The sequence below is a fragment of the Sceloporus occidentalis genome, unplaced genomic scaffold (genome assembly GCF_023333645.1).
Source record: "Sceloporus occidentalis isolate IW3139 unplaced genomic scaffold, rSceOcc1.0.p SCAF_2, whole genome shotgun sequence".
NCBI classification, from domain to species: Eukaryota; Metazoa; Chordata; class Lepidosauria; order Squamata; family Phrynosomatidae; genus Sceloporus; species Sceloporus occidentalis.
The window spans coordinates 165208513-165225495 of NW_028316982.1; the positions used below are offsets into that span (position 1 = coordinate 165208513).

The window sequence follows — 16983 nt, forward strand, 5'->3', positions numbered from 1 at the left end:
AACTATCACATCTTCAATTTTACAGGCTGTAAAAATGAATAACAGAGGCCTACCTTTCAGATTATGAATATGTAACCATTATTATACACTTAGGAGACTATTTTTTATAATGGAACAAAGAGCCTTATTGCATGACAAAAGAAAGCCGAGATGGAGTGACAGAAAAGCTGCTTTCTCCATGCCTCTTTGCGTGCCATTGAAGCATTTCCATTCTCTTCCTAAGGGAGATGATTGTAAAAACATGTCTTGTCATGTGAAGTCGAAGGCTTTCATGGTCAGCATCCATAGTTTTTTGTGGGTTTTTCAGGCTATAAGGCCATGTTCTAGAAGAGTTTATTCCTGATGTTTCGCCAGCAGCTGTGGCTGGCATCTTCAGAGAATGCTGGCAAGGAAGAGAGTGGGGTACATATATTGTTGGTTGAGAGGAAGTAATGTACATGTTAATATGTGTATTGTTCTGTTGTTGTAGACACACTGAGGCCTTGCCATTCAACAACAGAACAATACACAGATTATCATGTAAATCACTTCCTCTCAACCAACAGTATATGTACCCCACTCTCTTCCATGCTAGCATTCTCTGAAGATGCCAGCCACAGTTGTTGTCAAAACATCAGGAATAAACTCCTCTAGAACATGGCCTCATAGCCCCAAAAAAACATGTCTTGTCATGTTGGGAAAATCTGTTTGGCAAAAAGGCATGCTTTTACAACCATTTCTCTCAAGAAGACGAATGGAAGTGCTACGACAGCATTTAGAAAAACAAGGAGAAAGCCACTTTTCTACTGCTCCGTCTTGGCTATCTTTAGTCAGGCGGTAAGGGTCCAAATTATACAGTTGTGCCAGAATCCTGTGGCCCATTCCCACTACACAGTGATTCCACTTTAACTGACATGGAAATTTCCTATGTAATCCTGGGGTTTGTAGTTTGGTGAGGTACTAGAGTGCTCTAGCTGAGAATCAATGATGTGCTGTATATTCTTGTGTACAAGTCAACCTCATAGATAAGTTGAGGGCAGGTTTTGGGGCCAAAATAATAGATTTTTATATACCCCATGGATATGTCGAGGCTAGAATGTAGGGCCATGTAACAAAGCATCTAAAGGAGAAAACATCACTTCTCTCCCTCCTTCTCTTTCTCTGGACCTCTCCTGACCACCTAACACCACCTCCCTGGTGCTGGAGGAGAAGGTTTTAACATCAGATTGAGAAGGGAGGGAACTGGAGAGAAGTGGGATTTGTTGGTGAGAGAGGGAGGAAGAGGATGGAGAGAGAAGGTTTTAACATTGGATTGAGAAGGGAAGGAAATGGAGGGAAATGGGGTTTGTTGGTCAGAGAGATCCAGAGGAGGATGGGGAGAGACGGTTGTAACATTGGAATGAGAAGGGAAGGGAAATGGGGTTTGTTGGTCATAGAGATCCAGAGGGGGAGAGGGAAGATGGGGAGAGAAAGTTAATTACCTCCTTCACTTCTTTCACACACACTCCCTGCCTCAGCAGCTCTTTCAGAGATCACTGGGTGGTGCTATTTTCAGGTCCTTTCTGAGCAGTATTACTGTATTGATCTGTATATAAGTCGACCCAGGAGTTTAGGGTCAATTTGGGGGCATAGTTTTTTTGACTTATAGTCAAGTATATATAGTATTCAAACTCTTATTCGAAGTCTCAAGTCAAATCCCACCCTTCAAGTCTCAAGCTGAGTCTCAAATCCTTGCAAGATACTTTCAAGTCATGTCAACTCTCAATTCCGGGAGTCAATTTTAATAGAAAAAAAGGAGGTGGGGTATGTTTGTCAGAAGGGAGCAGCAAACAAATTAAGCAATAGGTCTGAGGTCTGCATGACAGCCTGTCCCTGCTGCACATCAGAGGAGCCTTCTAAAGCTTTTGAAAAGTTTTACAAGGATCCGTCCACCTCAGGCTCACTGCCTAAGGCATTTGCTTTTCCATTTCAAGAAACATAGGCCAAACTCTGAGGGCAGGTCTTGCCTGCTGCCTAAAGTGAAGGATACCAGCAAGTATGTCACTAAAAATATACAAGTAATGAATCAGGTTAGTGTGTCAATTCTTCCTGAGTTCAGTCCAAATTGAGTCACTGAAGTGACCTGAGTTTGACTCGAGTATGAATCAATCACTGCTAAGAATTCTAAATACCCCTCCCTATACTAGGATTCTGTAGGATGTTGATATGGCAGTTAAAGCAGAATTAGAGAGCTGCAGTTGAGTAATGTGAAGGTGCTCCCATTGGTGTACTATCCTGGCATAACTATGTGGGTGCAGCAACCATGAAAGAAAAAAAGCATATGAGAAAGAAGATATCATAGCTAACAGATTATGCCTGCCTTCCCTTACTGCTGTTCAACCCTAAAAAATGTGCAACCACTAGCATAGTGCACCAAGATTTTGGACTTGGTATTACCTTTGCAGCCATAGAATGACTCCAGCAAGTGCATGGAAGTAATATACTCTCTCATGAACAAGTACAGCACATGGAAGTAATGCATGCAACTGTCTTATGGAAGGCTCTCCAAGTGCAAGAATATGTCATTCCACTGAGGAGAGCTTGGTAAAGTTAGTCTTTCAGATTATGCCAAGAGTAGAGCAAATAACTGCTATAAAGGTGAGGGTCATGTTTAGCGCAGAACTTTTCCCCAAATTATCCCATTATGCCTGCAGATATGCTGCTGGGGACTATGGGAGTAACTTTTCCAAGCTCTGCCACTGACAGTTCAGTATTCTGCGGAGAATTAATACCGCATCTATTAATTCTCCATTCAAAATGGAACTGTAGCAATAAGCACAAGCAATAAGCCTCCCAGACAACTATTCTGATTTTGGGGGAAAAAAAGTGACAAAACAAAACAAAGCAAGCCTTCACCAAAGGTTTACTGTGTTCCTCATGTGCCCTGTACCTGGTTGAGGACATGTGTTTGGCATGGTGTGTTGGTGCCATGGATTTTCTTGCTACAGAAATTGTGACTGTCATAATTTCAAACAAAAGTGAACACTCATTTGACCAGAAGTCTCCATTTTCTTACAAGATGGGTTATGATTATTTCTACCCTGATGATTTCTGAGGCAGGGGATAAAGAAAATGTATGAGCATAATTTAATATTTCCTTTGCAAGTGAAATCTTCCAAAAAGTAGACAGTCAAATACCTAATATCTAAAAATACAGAAATTCACATTCTTCAGCTTTGCTTTAGCAGAAGGGAGAATATATATGCACACACACACCAAAATCTCTGGCATCCATATAAACATAAATATTAAAAAATATGAACAAAAGGGAGAAAACACAGCATTCCTTCAAAATCCAGCTCGATAAAGAAATGAAAATTTTGAGGACTGCCCCATCCAAAAATGGATTCAGTGATGTCATGTTCAGAAATTGTTTTCCTAAAAAGTGGATTATATGTAGAGACTATAAAACTATTCAAAAATTGCCCAAGATTGAAATTCTCAACACAATTATAGGGGAATAAGTTCCATTAAATTAAATGGACTTAGTTTTGATTGATATAGGACAAAATAAGATTGCAGTATGCAAGAATTATTTATAAAAAATAAAAATAATTAGAATTGCACCTGATTATGTGGTTACCCAGTGGGCAGGAAAGATAATCTAGGATGTAGGAAACCACCCTGACTTCCATACTCCCAAGGTCTCTACATTTTCGTTGCCAACCTTTTCAAGAGGTTCACAACTGGAACCCTTTTGCTACTTTCCTCTGCAGTAGGTTCCTGGTATCCGTTAGGGTTTGATTCCAGGACCTTCTATGGATTCCAAAATTTGTGCACGCTCAAGTCCCATTACATACCGCAGCATAGTAAAATGGTAAAAGGGATAGTAAAAGGGATCTTGCAGCACCTTTGAGATTAACTGTCACAAATGATTTTGCTGTTTCTATGATTTAGAATAACTGAAGCTGGCTATAAACATAGTTGTAAAGGGAAAATGGCTATGCTCATTTATTTTTACAATGTACAGTATGTTCCATGTTTTTGAAAATGTTTGTGAGATCAAACATTGATCAGAATGAAGACTGCAGTCAAGAAATCAGAAGAAGATTAAGAATAGGAAGGGCGGCTATGAAAGAACTAGACAAGATCCTAAAATGTAAAGATATGAATCTGAACACTAAAGTTAGAATTGTCCAAGCCATTATACTCCCCATTACCATGTGAAAGCTGGACAGTGAAAAAAGCTGATATAAAGAAAATCAACTCATTTGAGATGTGGTGCTGGAGAAGATTCCTTAGGACAGCAATTTGTTCTATCTTCCTCTTATCAATGTTGACTTGCATTTTCTGATTCTCTCCCTCTTCTTTTGAACAAAGGAATATTTTATTTGTAGTTATTTAAGGATCATTACTTGTTTTTCAGTCCAAAACTTTCCAAGGCAGTCAATGACAAAATAAAAGGAAATTATACTAGGTAAGTATATTTAAATGAAACATGTATAAAAGGGAACACTAACTGCACTCCTTGTCTGATTAGATCCAAAATAGACTTTTAGTACTAGATGAAAGCAGTTCTGCTTGCACAAGGTGGGTTCAGCAATTACTGCCAACTTCCTCATACATCAACATCATACCACAATGTTCATGAAAATCCTGTAACTGAAAGGAATGGCTTTTCAGGGAGGTGGGTGGATAAAACAGGATGGAAGGAACAAGAAAACCCATTCCAGCAGTGGATTTTTAGAATCTGCTTTCTGGCGTTAGCAGAATTTTACAGCATATACAGTAATTTCCATTTCATCAGACTTTTAACAGAGGCTTCCAAATTCATTTTAGCCTGTACACTGTTAAAGAAAGGAAGAAAGGAAGGAGGAGGGAGGGAAAGAAAGATAGAAAAAATATATGGATTTTCTAATATATTGTGTGCATTAATACTACCTTAAATATATTTGGAAATGCTACTGATATATACTGTATCCTGTTTCAAGCTATGCTGCAAGCTGCCTTTGATCCACACATGGAGAAAAGCAGGATATAAATTAAATAAATAGTCTTTTTTCAAAAATTATAAACTACAGGACCACATAGGATAAAGATGAGGTGAGAATCCCAACACAATGTATAGAACAATATGGAGGAATGTGTATACAGAGGTACTGTATCTGTAAGGTTTCTTGGAGTATTTGCAGAAATATGCTAATAACAACAAAAGAAGCAAGATGAACATAATCATTATTGGGGGTGAGTGGGGGTGGAGACAGTTCAGAAACTAGTATTGTAATTGTATTTCACATCAACAATAAAAAAGCAATGCTAGAATTTTGCAAGATTTAAAGCGTTCTTCAATTATTAAGACAAATACTATTTTTTTCATTCTATTGGTTCTTCAAATGAAACAATAGTTGGATCCAAAGCTTCTCTTCTGCTCACAGTAGAAGATGCTAGTCACTAGAAAAAAACCTTTGTGTGAGTGGATCAGAGCCAATGCTGTGCCTTAAATGGATGTGAATTGCCCCCTTCATTAGTAAAAGCAGCTGTATGGCATTCTTTCATTTTGGGCACTATAGAGATTAGTTTTTTTTTATTTTTTTAAAGAACAGAAATATTACACAACAAGGAAGTTGCTGAAATCGTCTCCACATCATACCTATTCAGTTCTATATGGCTCCTGAGGTTATTGCCAATGGAGAAATGAGTCTGAGCAACTCAACACAAGCAGGGAGAATGACTTCTGCATTTTCAAATGGCAAGGAAGATATTTATTCAGATCTGTATAGCTCTAAACATGTGATTAGATATTCAAGATGCTTTATTCCAGACTTCCCCAATCAATGCCCTGTAGGTGTTTTGGATTTCAACACCCATGGTTGTATTTTATACTAATGGGGCCAATGGGAATGCAGTCCAAAACGTGTGTTGGACACCAGATTGGGGAAGGTTGCTTTATGGCATGGTAATCTTCAGAGCAGGTTTGGGGAATACTTGCCTCTCCAGATGCTTTGACTTTTAAATTCCGCAGTCCGTTATAATTAGTTATGCTGTGTAACGCCTATGGGAGTTTTAGATTAAACAATCAGGAGAACCAAAATCCTCCTCCTGGGACATCCCAACCTTTTGCAGACAGTCTTACAAGCACCACCACCTCACTTTTTAAAAACATTGCGAGAAGTTCACATTAGCTGTCCTCTGAAATTAAATACAGCTCTTTTGAAGTAAGAACAAAAAGATGACCCCTGTCGGATGAGACCAGAGGCCCCTCCTGTTCAGCATTTTGTTCATTGAGTAGCCAGCTAGATGCCTATGAGCATCCCATATCCATATATCTCACAGGGGTTGGGCTCCATCTGCTTTGCAGAAATAATCCAGACTGACACTGCTTTAACTGCCATGGCCCAATGCTATGGAATTTTGGAAATTGTAGTTTTGTGACACATTTAGCCTTCTCTATCAGAGAACTCTGGTACCACAACAAACTACACATCCCAGAATTCCATAGCATTGAGCCATGACAGTTAAAGTGGTGTTGAACTGGATTATTTCTGCAGTGCGCATAGAGCCTGGGTTACCTTATTCACTGAAGCATATCTGACCTTGCTCCACAGGAGAAATATTAACACTAATAAATGAAGGAGGGCGTTTGTGGCAACATATCCTGCTATATATACAGTATGCTGTTAAAAGTAAAGATGTGATTTCTGAAATTCTTTTATATTTTTATCCTACGGTGGGATTCCTTTTCCATTTGGAATTTTCAGTTCAGTAAAGAGATGAGCTAGCGGAGTGATTTGAATGTTGGACTAGGACTCTGGGAGACTAGCGCTGAGATCTCCATTCAGCCCTGGAAAGCGATTGGGTGACCTTGGGCAATTTAGAGTTTTCAACCTAAGAAGAAACCATTGGCAAATCTCCTCTGAAAGAATCTTGCCAAGAAAACCTTGTGACAGTCAGCATAAGTCAAGTCCAGTTGAAGGAACCTAACAACAACAGCAACAAATAATCTATTTGTTCTGAGATTCTCTGGGTCTGAACATCTGGACTTCTGAACTTGACTTATATTACACTATATTTCCTGAATCCAGACCATTATTAAGTTATACAATATATTCATGAAAATGCTTTTCTGTGTTATTTGTTGCTGTCTTTGCAGCAACAGTAGCATATGATGAAAATCTGAGATGCCATTAACTGAAAACAATGATAGGCATAAATGTTTAGAAGAAATATCACATTCTTCTAAGCCCTCAAAGGATGAGAAAAATAATAATCAGTGAAATTGAAATTTCAGTGGAAGAAACAACGCTGTTTTTTAAATCCTTATGTGTCCCTTTTCCCAAGAGTACAAAGCAATGTTTAAATTACTAATTCTAAAAGTTTTTGTAATGTCATAAGAAAAAATAATCACTATGCCCAAAATTGCAAATTTGGAAACTGTTGGTAAACGTAAATGCAACTTTGTGCCTTTTCAGGCCTTTAGCAAACTCTACACTCATAGATGAGATTGTATATACTTAATAAATTTGCAATGAGTTTTCCTTGCAATTATTAAAATAAAACATCCAGACAATAGATGTAGTAAATAAAAATCTTTATTATAAAGATTTATTATATAACAAAAAATAAATAAACCTTTAGTCTTATACCTGCTCCACCCACACACTACACAGTAACTGTTCTCTTTTTAACCAAGTAAGACTTCTCCCTTGGACTCTTTCTGCATTCACAGCTCCCAAAGCCCTATTCAGATCTCCATCCTCACCCTCCTAACTAGCCCTTATGCTCTATTTCCGACTTCCTACCTCTGTTCCATACTGCCCCCATTTCTCTCTTTAACAAAGAAGCCTCTTATATCCTTTCCCTCATAGCCCCCTTCACAGCTGGCACTAACCAGGTTTTGTTGTTGTTTTTGTGTGCCTTCAAGTTATTGCCAACATATGGCAACCCTAAGGCAAACTTATTATGGGGTTTGCCACTGGCATCCTCTGAGCCTGAGAGAGGGTGACTCCCCCAAAGTTACCCAGTGGGTTTCATGACTCAGCGGGGATTTGAACTCTGGTCTCCAGAGTCTAATACTCAAACCACTAAACCATGAGATCCAGGCCTGCCCGGCTTCTAACTACACAGCATCCATAGAAAAATCCATGTTAAATTGCTGCATCTTCTGTAGAAACAATATTTTTTTTAAAAAGTGCACCTGTCCACATGAGAAAAATAAAACAGGGAAGTCCACAAAAGTGACTTGGGGGGAACATTAATGGCTGTTGAACAAATTCCCAGTGCTAGCTTACACATTTGATCCATACATCTTACTTACAGTTTCATAGAAACATAGAGTTGGAAGAGACCTTGCGGGCCATCCAGTCCTACCCCCTGCCATGCAGGAGTACACAATCAAAGCACCACTGACTGATAGTCATCCAACCTCTGTTTAAAAACCTCCAAAGAAAGAAACTCCACTACACTATGTAGCTGTGTATTTCACGGTCAAACTGCTTTTACTGTCAAGATTTTCTTCGTAATATTGAGGTGGAATCTCTTTTCTGAAGATACTCTCACTGGAGGTGAGAACCAATTACCTACTATCTAATCCAGACTCAGGGTATTGTTCCTACTAAAGGCTGGGATTAGAATGGGCCCTTTTGCTCTGTGAAACCCTTTTAGAGTCCTCATTCTAGGGTTTCTCCTAACTAGCAAGGCTGGAGTTTGTTTCACTAGTTTGTCCTAGCAACAGCATCCCTCTTCTTTTTTTAAAAAAATGTTTAAAACAAAAGTAAAAAGAAAAATGATATACAAATAAAGTGACTGATTTTCATAGTTAAAAAGTTATTTGAACCAGTTTTGATTGCCCAAGACCAACATTATGGGTCAGTGCACTATGCAACATTTTTAAATATTTGGCATTTCTGAATTTTATTGTTGTTGTGTGCTTTCAAGTTGTAATCAATATATGAAGACCTAAGATCTTCCGGCTTGATCTGCTCTAGGACCCATCTGTTTGTCCTTTTGGTCGTCCATGGACTCCTCAGCAGTCTTCTCCAGCACCACAGCACAAATGAATGGATTTTCTTCCAGTCTTTTTTCTTAACTGTCCAGCTCTCACATCCACACATGGTAATAGGGAATACAATGGCTTGTATGATTCTACCTTTTGTGCTCAGTTGTATATCTTTGCTTTTTAGAATCTTTTCTAGTTCTTTGATAGCTGCCCTCCCCATTCTTAATCTTCTGATTTCCTGACTGCAGTCCCCATTTCTATCAATGTTTGATGCCAGGTATGGGAATTCATTTACTTTTTCCTATTTCTTCATTGTATAGGTTGAATTTGTGAAGGTCCCCAGTGACCATTATTTTTGTTTTCTTTATGTTCAACATTAAGCCTGCCTTCTTCTTTGATATTCCTTAGTAGGTGTTCCGGGTCTGTGAAGTTTTCTGCTAGTACTATGGTGTTATCTGCATATCTTAGATTGTTGATATTCCTCCCTCCTATTTTCATTCTTCCTTTTCCTTTTTCTTCATCCAAGCCTGCTTTTCTTATAATATATTCTGCATAGAAGTTGAACAGATAGGGTGAAAGGATACAGCCTTGTCTAACCCCTTTGCCAATTGGGAACCCTTCTGTTTCTCCATGTTCTGCTCTGATAGTAGCCTCTTGCCTGAATTCCTCATCAAGACTATCAGATGTGTTGGCATTCTCATGTCTTTAAGGGCATTCCATAGCCTTTCATGATCTATGCAATCAAAGGCTCTGCTATAGTCTATAAAGCACATGCTGATTTTCTTTTGTAATTCCCTGGTGCGCTCCATTAGCTATCTGATGTTTGCAAGGTGGTCCCTAATGCTTCTTCCTTTCCTGAATCCTGCTTGAACCTCTGGGATTTCTCTCTCCATGTATGGTTGGAGTCTATGTTGCAGAATTTTGAGCATGATTTTGCTTGCATGGATGATTAGTGCTATGATCTTATAGTTGCTGCAATCTCTTGTGTCTCCCTTTTTGTGGATGGGGGTGTATATTGATTGCTTCCAATCTGTTGGCCATCGTTTTATTTTACCTGACATATATTTGTTAGCATTAGAGTTGACTCTGTCAATGTGGATTGCAGTAGTTCAATTGGAATATCATCTGTTCCCGGCGATTTGTTTTTCACTATTTCTCTTATTGCAGTTTCCATCTCACCTTTTAGAATTTGGGGTTCATCTTCATATGGCTCTTCGTTCCATGTGTCTTTCATTTTGTCATTTCTTTTGTATAATTCTTCTGTGTATTGCATCCAACGTCTTTTTATTTCCTCCTGGTCTTGAATTATGTTATTTTTATTGTCACAGAGTGTCCCAGTCCTTGGTTTGAATTTTCCTTTGATTTCCCGGATCTTGTGAAATAGATCTCTTGTGCTTTGTTTTTTGTTGTTGTCTTCTATTTTTCTGCAAGGCTCATTGTAGTAATTTTATCTTTCCGCACAAGCCCTTGTACTGTTGCATTCATAATTCTTAGTTTTTTCCTATCCTATCTTCTGAACTACTACATCCTTAAAAAAATCCTCTCAGATATTACTGATTTTACTCACTGAAAGATCATCCAAATATAATGAAATTGTTCATTATTACCAAGAACCATTTCAACAATACAGTATGGCTCTGAATCAGCATAACATTGTCCATTGTCTGTTACTATATTGTGAATGCTAGAAGGATACCCTTAGTTAAGCTGAAGGCTTACTAACAGCCACTAAGTGATGGACACTTTATCATTAGGGGTGAATGACAAGAAGAAATATTATTGTAAGAGCTAGGAGCCTCTTTCTTGTGTTGGAAATGAGAAGGTGGAAACATCTAGCTAATGGAGAGAAACAGAAAAACAGGTTGTAGTTTGAATTTGGGTAGACAGAGACAGAACAAGAGTTGTGAGTTGGATGAAGGGAATTATCATTCAGGGGCAATGATTCACTCTGGGTATCTGAGGCAGAGCAGGTAGATTTATTGGCTGTTACAGCAATGTTTGTTTACTCCAATATGCTCTGCAAAGCAAATATTGCAAAGACATTTAAGTCTACAGTGCTCACTCATTCAAAAGAATTTCTCCTGCTTGAGGAAGTGAGGACTATGTAACCATACAGACACTGCTTGTTTATGTGCATAATCATTTGCATGTCTATTACTGAAGAGTTATTTCACACTCTTTTCATACTCCTGTGATCAGGTGTGTTGCCAGTAAACCATAACAGGAAACATTACCCCAAGTGTTTCTTATTTATGTTCCTTTCCCTTCTAAACATGCCAAGATGCACTATGGTAAGAGGTAGAAATTCTATATTTAAAAAAAAATCCTTAAAGAATTACATATAAAAAGAAATTATGTTTGTTTCCATATGTAAACACTTAAATGCTTCTGAGCATTGCTTTGTGTAGTTAGATGGAAATTAGAGTTAAACTAGGAATTTCACATGGCAGTTATTAAAAGTGGTCTCCTGCAATGCTGTACTCTAGAGACAAGACATTCTTAAGTGTCTTCTTTACAGTGTCTGTTTGTATAGCCTATGTGCCTATATGTGCCTTCAAGTTGCCTGTCGACTTATGGTAACCCCATGAATATCATAGTGTGTTCTTAGGCAAGGAATACTCAGAGTTGGTTTTGTTTGTTCCTGCCTCGGAAATATAGCCTACAGCATCTAGTAACTCCCTTATAATAGTCCCAGCTAAAGTGGACCCAGTGAATAAATGGGAACTTTCAAAATAAAGACAGTGAAGTAAGTTCCATTGTTTCGATGGTTCTACTGTAATTGGGGCAAACAACTGGATTTAGACTAAGTTTAAAGTGTCAATTTTATTGTTTAATTCCTGGGGAATAAATGATAATTTCCATATTAATTAATTTCTTTTCCCTATGAGGGTGGAATAAAGCTTCAATTACTGATTTACTTGTGTGACTTTTTACACTCTTTCCTTCATAGTAAAATAACAGTTTTTGTTGTTAACTGCCCTTGAGTTGATCTCAACTCATGGGAACACTGTGGATGAGACATCTCAAAGACTCCCTGTCCCCCACTATTCTGCTTAATTCCTGCAAACCCATACCCATGACCACCTTAGTCCATCCATCTAGCATGTGGCCTTCCTCTCTTTCTACGTCCTTCCACCATTCCCAGCATTGTTTTTTCCAAACAGTTGTGCCAGTACAACAGTATAATAAAATATACAATAACAATATAGATAGTAAAATATCAGATAGGTGATAGAGATGTTAACTAACAGCATAGTTATTCATAGAAATCTCAATAGGGTTTCCCTGCTAATGGGGGAAAATAATAATAAGGTCTGAAAAAAGGATGGGAGAGCATCACACAAAACACACTGGGATGCAATACTATGGCACTTGAGTTATTTGAATTCACTATAAATTTCAAGTGGGAAAAAAGACAAGGGGTAGTCCTAGAGAAAAAAGATAATTCTTAAGCAACTCCATCCAGTAACCCCAACGACCATTAGGCTCCTTGTCTTTTACAAAAAGTAGGCTTCTATGCTACATAATAAACTGCTTTCAAAACTAAGGATGCATCTATACTATAGAAATAATGCAGTTTGATACTACTTTTAAGTGCTGTAGCTCTTATGGGATCCTGGAATTTGAAGTTTTACAAGATCTTTAGCCTTCTCTGCCAAAGGGTACTTATGCCTCACAACTACAAATCTTAGGATTCTGTAGGATGCAGCCATCACTATGGTGTTTATCACATGGAGGTTGCTGCACCAGGACGGAAGCAAAGTTGCATTCCACACCAATTCGGAGTGAAATCGAAGTGAGCTTGAATGCAAATTCTGTGAATTCACTTTTTACCAAATTCACCCAAATGAGGAGTCACTTTGGATTCACTGCGGAAGTGCCACAGAAGGAGCTCCCTAGAAAGGAATCACATGTGATAATACATCACGTTATCACGTCAATTCACATCGTTGGACCCGCAGTCACGTTGGATCAGAGCTGCAAAAACCTCCATGTGATAAGGGCCAGTCAAACTGCATTATTTCTACAATGTAGATGCACCTGAGTCATGGTGTGGGGTTCAATAGCATGGTGATCACCTATTCACATAACATTCCATCTAGTGAGAAGAAGCCCCTGCCAGGGGCCCTAAGAAATTCTTTGATCCCTACATTTGTTTTGCTCAGACTCCAATCATACATCTACAGAAAATCAAATTAAGCAAGAACAACAACAGTGGTGGTGATGGGAAACACTATACTATGCACTAGCAAAATGTATTAGCAGAGACTGTAGAAAAGATCCAAGAGAAACCAGCTATTACAAAGAACGTTGCATATTGCTTGTGTGATTTAACAGCTGACCTTGTAAAGCGTCTGTAGTGTATAAAACTAATTCAATTTCACTTGAGCAATTTTGAAGATGTGCAACTCATGCATGTGCAAGGTTTGGGGGAAAATGACTTAGTAAATTTATATAGGACATAAGATTTATGCTTGTTTTTCTTTTGGAAACTGTTTTGTAGGCCAAGAATATTTTTGTGTATAAGAAACTCCACAGCTCATGTCCTAACAGCTTAAATGCATCTCAAAAATTAAATCTATATATTATGCTAGACTCATCCAGTCATGTTTTTCAAAGAAAGTCCACTGGAGCATGGATGTATGCACAGATGTTTCCCACTGCCAGCAGCCTCTGTAATCATTTCAATAAAGGAAACAAATCCATATGCACATTCCTTCATGAATATGGTTCTGTTCCCTAAATGAAAGCAGGGATGGGGGTGGGGAACAAAGAGTGGGAGGAGGACAGAAAGCAGCAGGTCTCTGCATTGGCAGGAATATATATATATATATATATATATATATATATATATATATACACATACACCCTCCACTGCCAGAAGACAGATTAACCAAATCTCTTGATATGTATCTGTCATATGGCTCCAGTTCATGGTATCCTATGAGGATACTGCATCTGTTATATTCTTACATATCATTCTGAACTTTTAAAAATTGGCTCCTTCCCCTTGGCTTCCAAGCTGTTTGGACAAACAAGGCTCCAGTGGATGTTCTACTAATGATGAACATTGTTATGAAAAATGAAGTATTACACAATGGTGCTCAACACTGATCTCTGCATTGTTAGGCAGTTGCTAATTTAAGGCTGAGTAGGGACCAACAGACGCACAGCACATTTTTCTAGAAATGGTTCATCCACCCTGGAAGATAGCCTCCCGCATTCCTTGCTACAATTCAGAAAGGATTTACTTCATGTAGACTTCAGGCACCAGGTGGCTGTTCCACAGGCTTACAGAATACATTTTAGCAAAGAGTTTAAGTATAACCAATGTCCTCAAGTGTGCTTAATATCCTGTCAGATTGTGGCAATGCATTGACATGAAATAATTCCTCACTAGCAAGTACATTATGATGTCTCCCTCCTTGGAGGTCTTCAAACGGAGGCTGGATGGCCATCTGTCGGGGATGCTTTGATTTGGATTTCCTGCATGGCAGGGGGTTGGACTGGATGGCCCTTGTGGTCTCTTCCAACTCTAAGATTCTATGCGTCTATATTTGGACTCAGCCCTTCTGCAACTCAGGTGTGTTCCTCCTCCTCTGCTTTAAAGAGTGACTAAATTGTACCTATGCCTCCAAAAATGGCAATATATTTGTACATATAGAATTATTCAAGTGCTACTGGTGCAGTTCCCCAACTTTCTTCTTTCTCTATCCTGACAGTGCTCAAATCACTCATATTTTTTTTTTTTGTAGAGATCCTGACTGAAACACTATTTTTCCACTTCAGGTTTTTTTGAGGGGCAGAACTTAAGGAACACATATTTACTAGCAGTGTGAACTTGAACTAAACTCTTTTTATTTACTAGCAATGCAATTTCTAAGGCAAGTGAAAGCCAAAAGGAATGACATGTGCTAGGGTAATATGGGCTTTGGGTACCATGTCATCATGAGTTTGCAAAATGAAAAATAAATGATGCACGCAGCACAGGTAAGCTTTTAATCTCTGGGTAGTGAACTGGGAATTCTTTTTTCCTTAGCAACTACAATATTTATGTAGGAAACGGTACTGTTATACTGTATCTGAGCCAAGAACCCTTGGGGTGGGGAATTCCTCCATCTTTATCAGAAATCGTATGTGCTCTGAATACAAAATATTTGAAAGACACCTTTAATTCCAAATTTGACAGCTTGAAGACATTTGGCAGGTGGTGGGTGGGGTGGAATCTTTGAGCAGATTGTTCAATCTCTTCATCTCAGAACTCACCATCAAAACACATCCTGGCTCTTCCTCAGCTGTGATTTGCTGACAGGCAGCACAATCTAGCAGTGTTAAAGGCTGCATGATAGAGCCTGGTGATATATGTCTTGCTTTTTGATTTATTAGGGCATTCTGCCAGAATGTCTATTTTGAATGGCAAGTTCTAGCAGCAGTCAGAATATACAATTTGGCAGTTTTTAGCTCTGAGCTGTTTGATGGTTGGGACCATAGTGGAGAGAAGGCTCCATTCTTCCCACATAATTTACGTAAACGTACGGTTCCAAATTTTATTAGTTGTATTGCTAACCTGTGTGTGCCTAAAGAAAAAATGAGCAGAAGCTCTTCTTGTCTGTGATAGGAAGAGTCTCTGTCCCTTATGCTGGTTGTGACAGGAGCCACAATGTCATCAAGAACCCCCTGAGTAAAGATAGCCTGGTCTCCATGATACAGGCGCTGCTTACTTCAAGACTCATTTTTTGGAATATGTCCGAAGACTGACCAATAAGCTGCAGCCAGTGAACAATGTAACATCTCAGCTCCCACTCTGCTGATGTCAGGGGTATTGCTCTGTTTTTTCTGTCTGCTTAAGACTTTAAAAAACAAAACAAAAAACATTTAATAAATTTCTTCAAGGAACATTAGTAACTGCTTTTCTGCTATTTCAGCAACCTGTTAGCATATAAAACAACAACTTGGGACCAGGTTTCTGCCAGGTCTCTCTGGCTATCAGAAAAAGGCTCCTTCAGCTCTCCCACAGTGTTGCCAATTTCCGGGTAATTTCCCAGAAACAGAGAATTTAAAAACCTTTCCATGTCATTTCCGTGTTTGCCAAATTTCTGGGAAGATTCAGGGAAATTCAGACTTCAGGGAAATTCAATCTTCCCGCCTAAAAAAACTGGCCAAAAATACCTTCCCGCCCCCCCACAAAACCTCCCGACATACCTCCCATCCCAGAAGTCCTGCCCCCTTTAGGCTTCCCATAGTGCCTTGTGCCCCCTGACCCGGAAGTCTCATCCCTCGACCTTGAAGTCCCGACTCAGAAGTCCTGTTCTCATTCCAGGAAATTTGGGGGCATTCCGGGAAGCCAATCAAGGGATTTCCTTTGAGCATGATTGGCAACACGGCTTCCATACTGCCGAAATAAAGCAGTACAACACAACTTTAAATGTCATGGCTTCATCTTGTGTAATCCTGGGATTTGTAGTTTGGTGGGATGTTCAGCCTGGTTTTCAGAGAGCTCTGGTGCCTCTTTCGTTGTTAACTACCTTCAGAAGAGTTATATAAAAGGAATGACAACATGAAGGACACATGGAATAAAGAGCCATATGAAGATAAACCCCAAATTCTAAAAAGATGGAAGTTTATGAGATGGAAGTTGCAATAAGAGAAATGGGAAAAAATAAATCACCAGGAACAGATGGCATTCCAATTGAACTGCTCCAATACACACTGACAGAAGCAACTCCAGTGCTAACCAACATATGTCAACAGATGTGGAAAACAAAACAATGGCCAACAGATTGGAAATGCTCAATATACATCCCTATCCACAAAAAAGGTGACACGGAAGACTGCCGCAACTATAGGACCATAGCTCTAATCTCTCATGCAAGCAAAGCTATGCTCAAAATTCTGCAACACAGACTCCAACCATACCTAGAGTCCTGGTGGTGCAGTGGTTAAATGCCTGTACTGCAGTCACTCACTCGCCAACCAACCATAAGGTTGCAAGTTCAATATCAGTCCAGCGGTTCAAGCTTAACTCAGGC

General features: G+C 39.0%; 1 protein-coding gene across 2 annotated transcripts in view; it reads right to left on the reverse strand.

The window, feature by feature from the left end:
• The window catches only part of LOC149319242 (E3 ubiquitin-protein ligase SH3RF3-like), a 298180-nt gene that overhangs the window by 66858 nt on the left and 214339 nt on the right, over positions 1-16983 (reverse strand). The gene's annotated exons all lie outside the window — the stretch shown is intronic.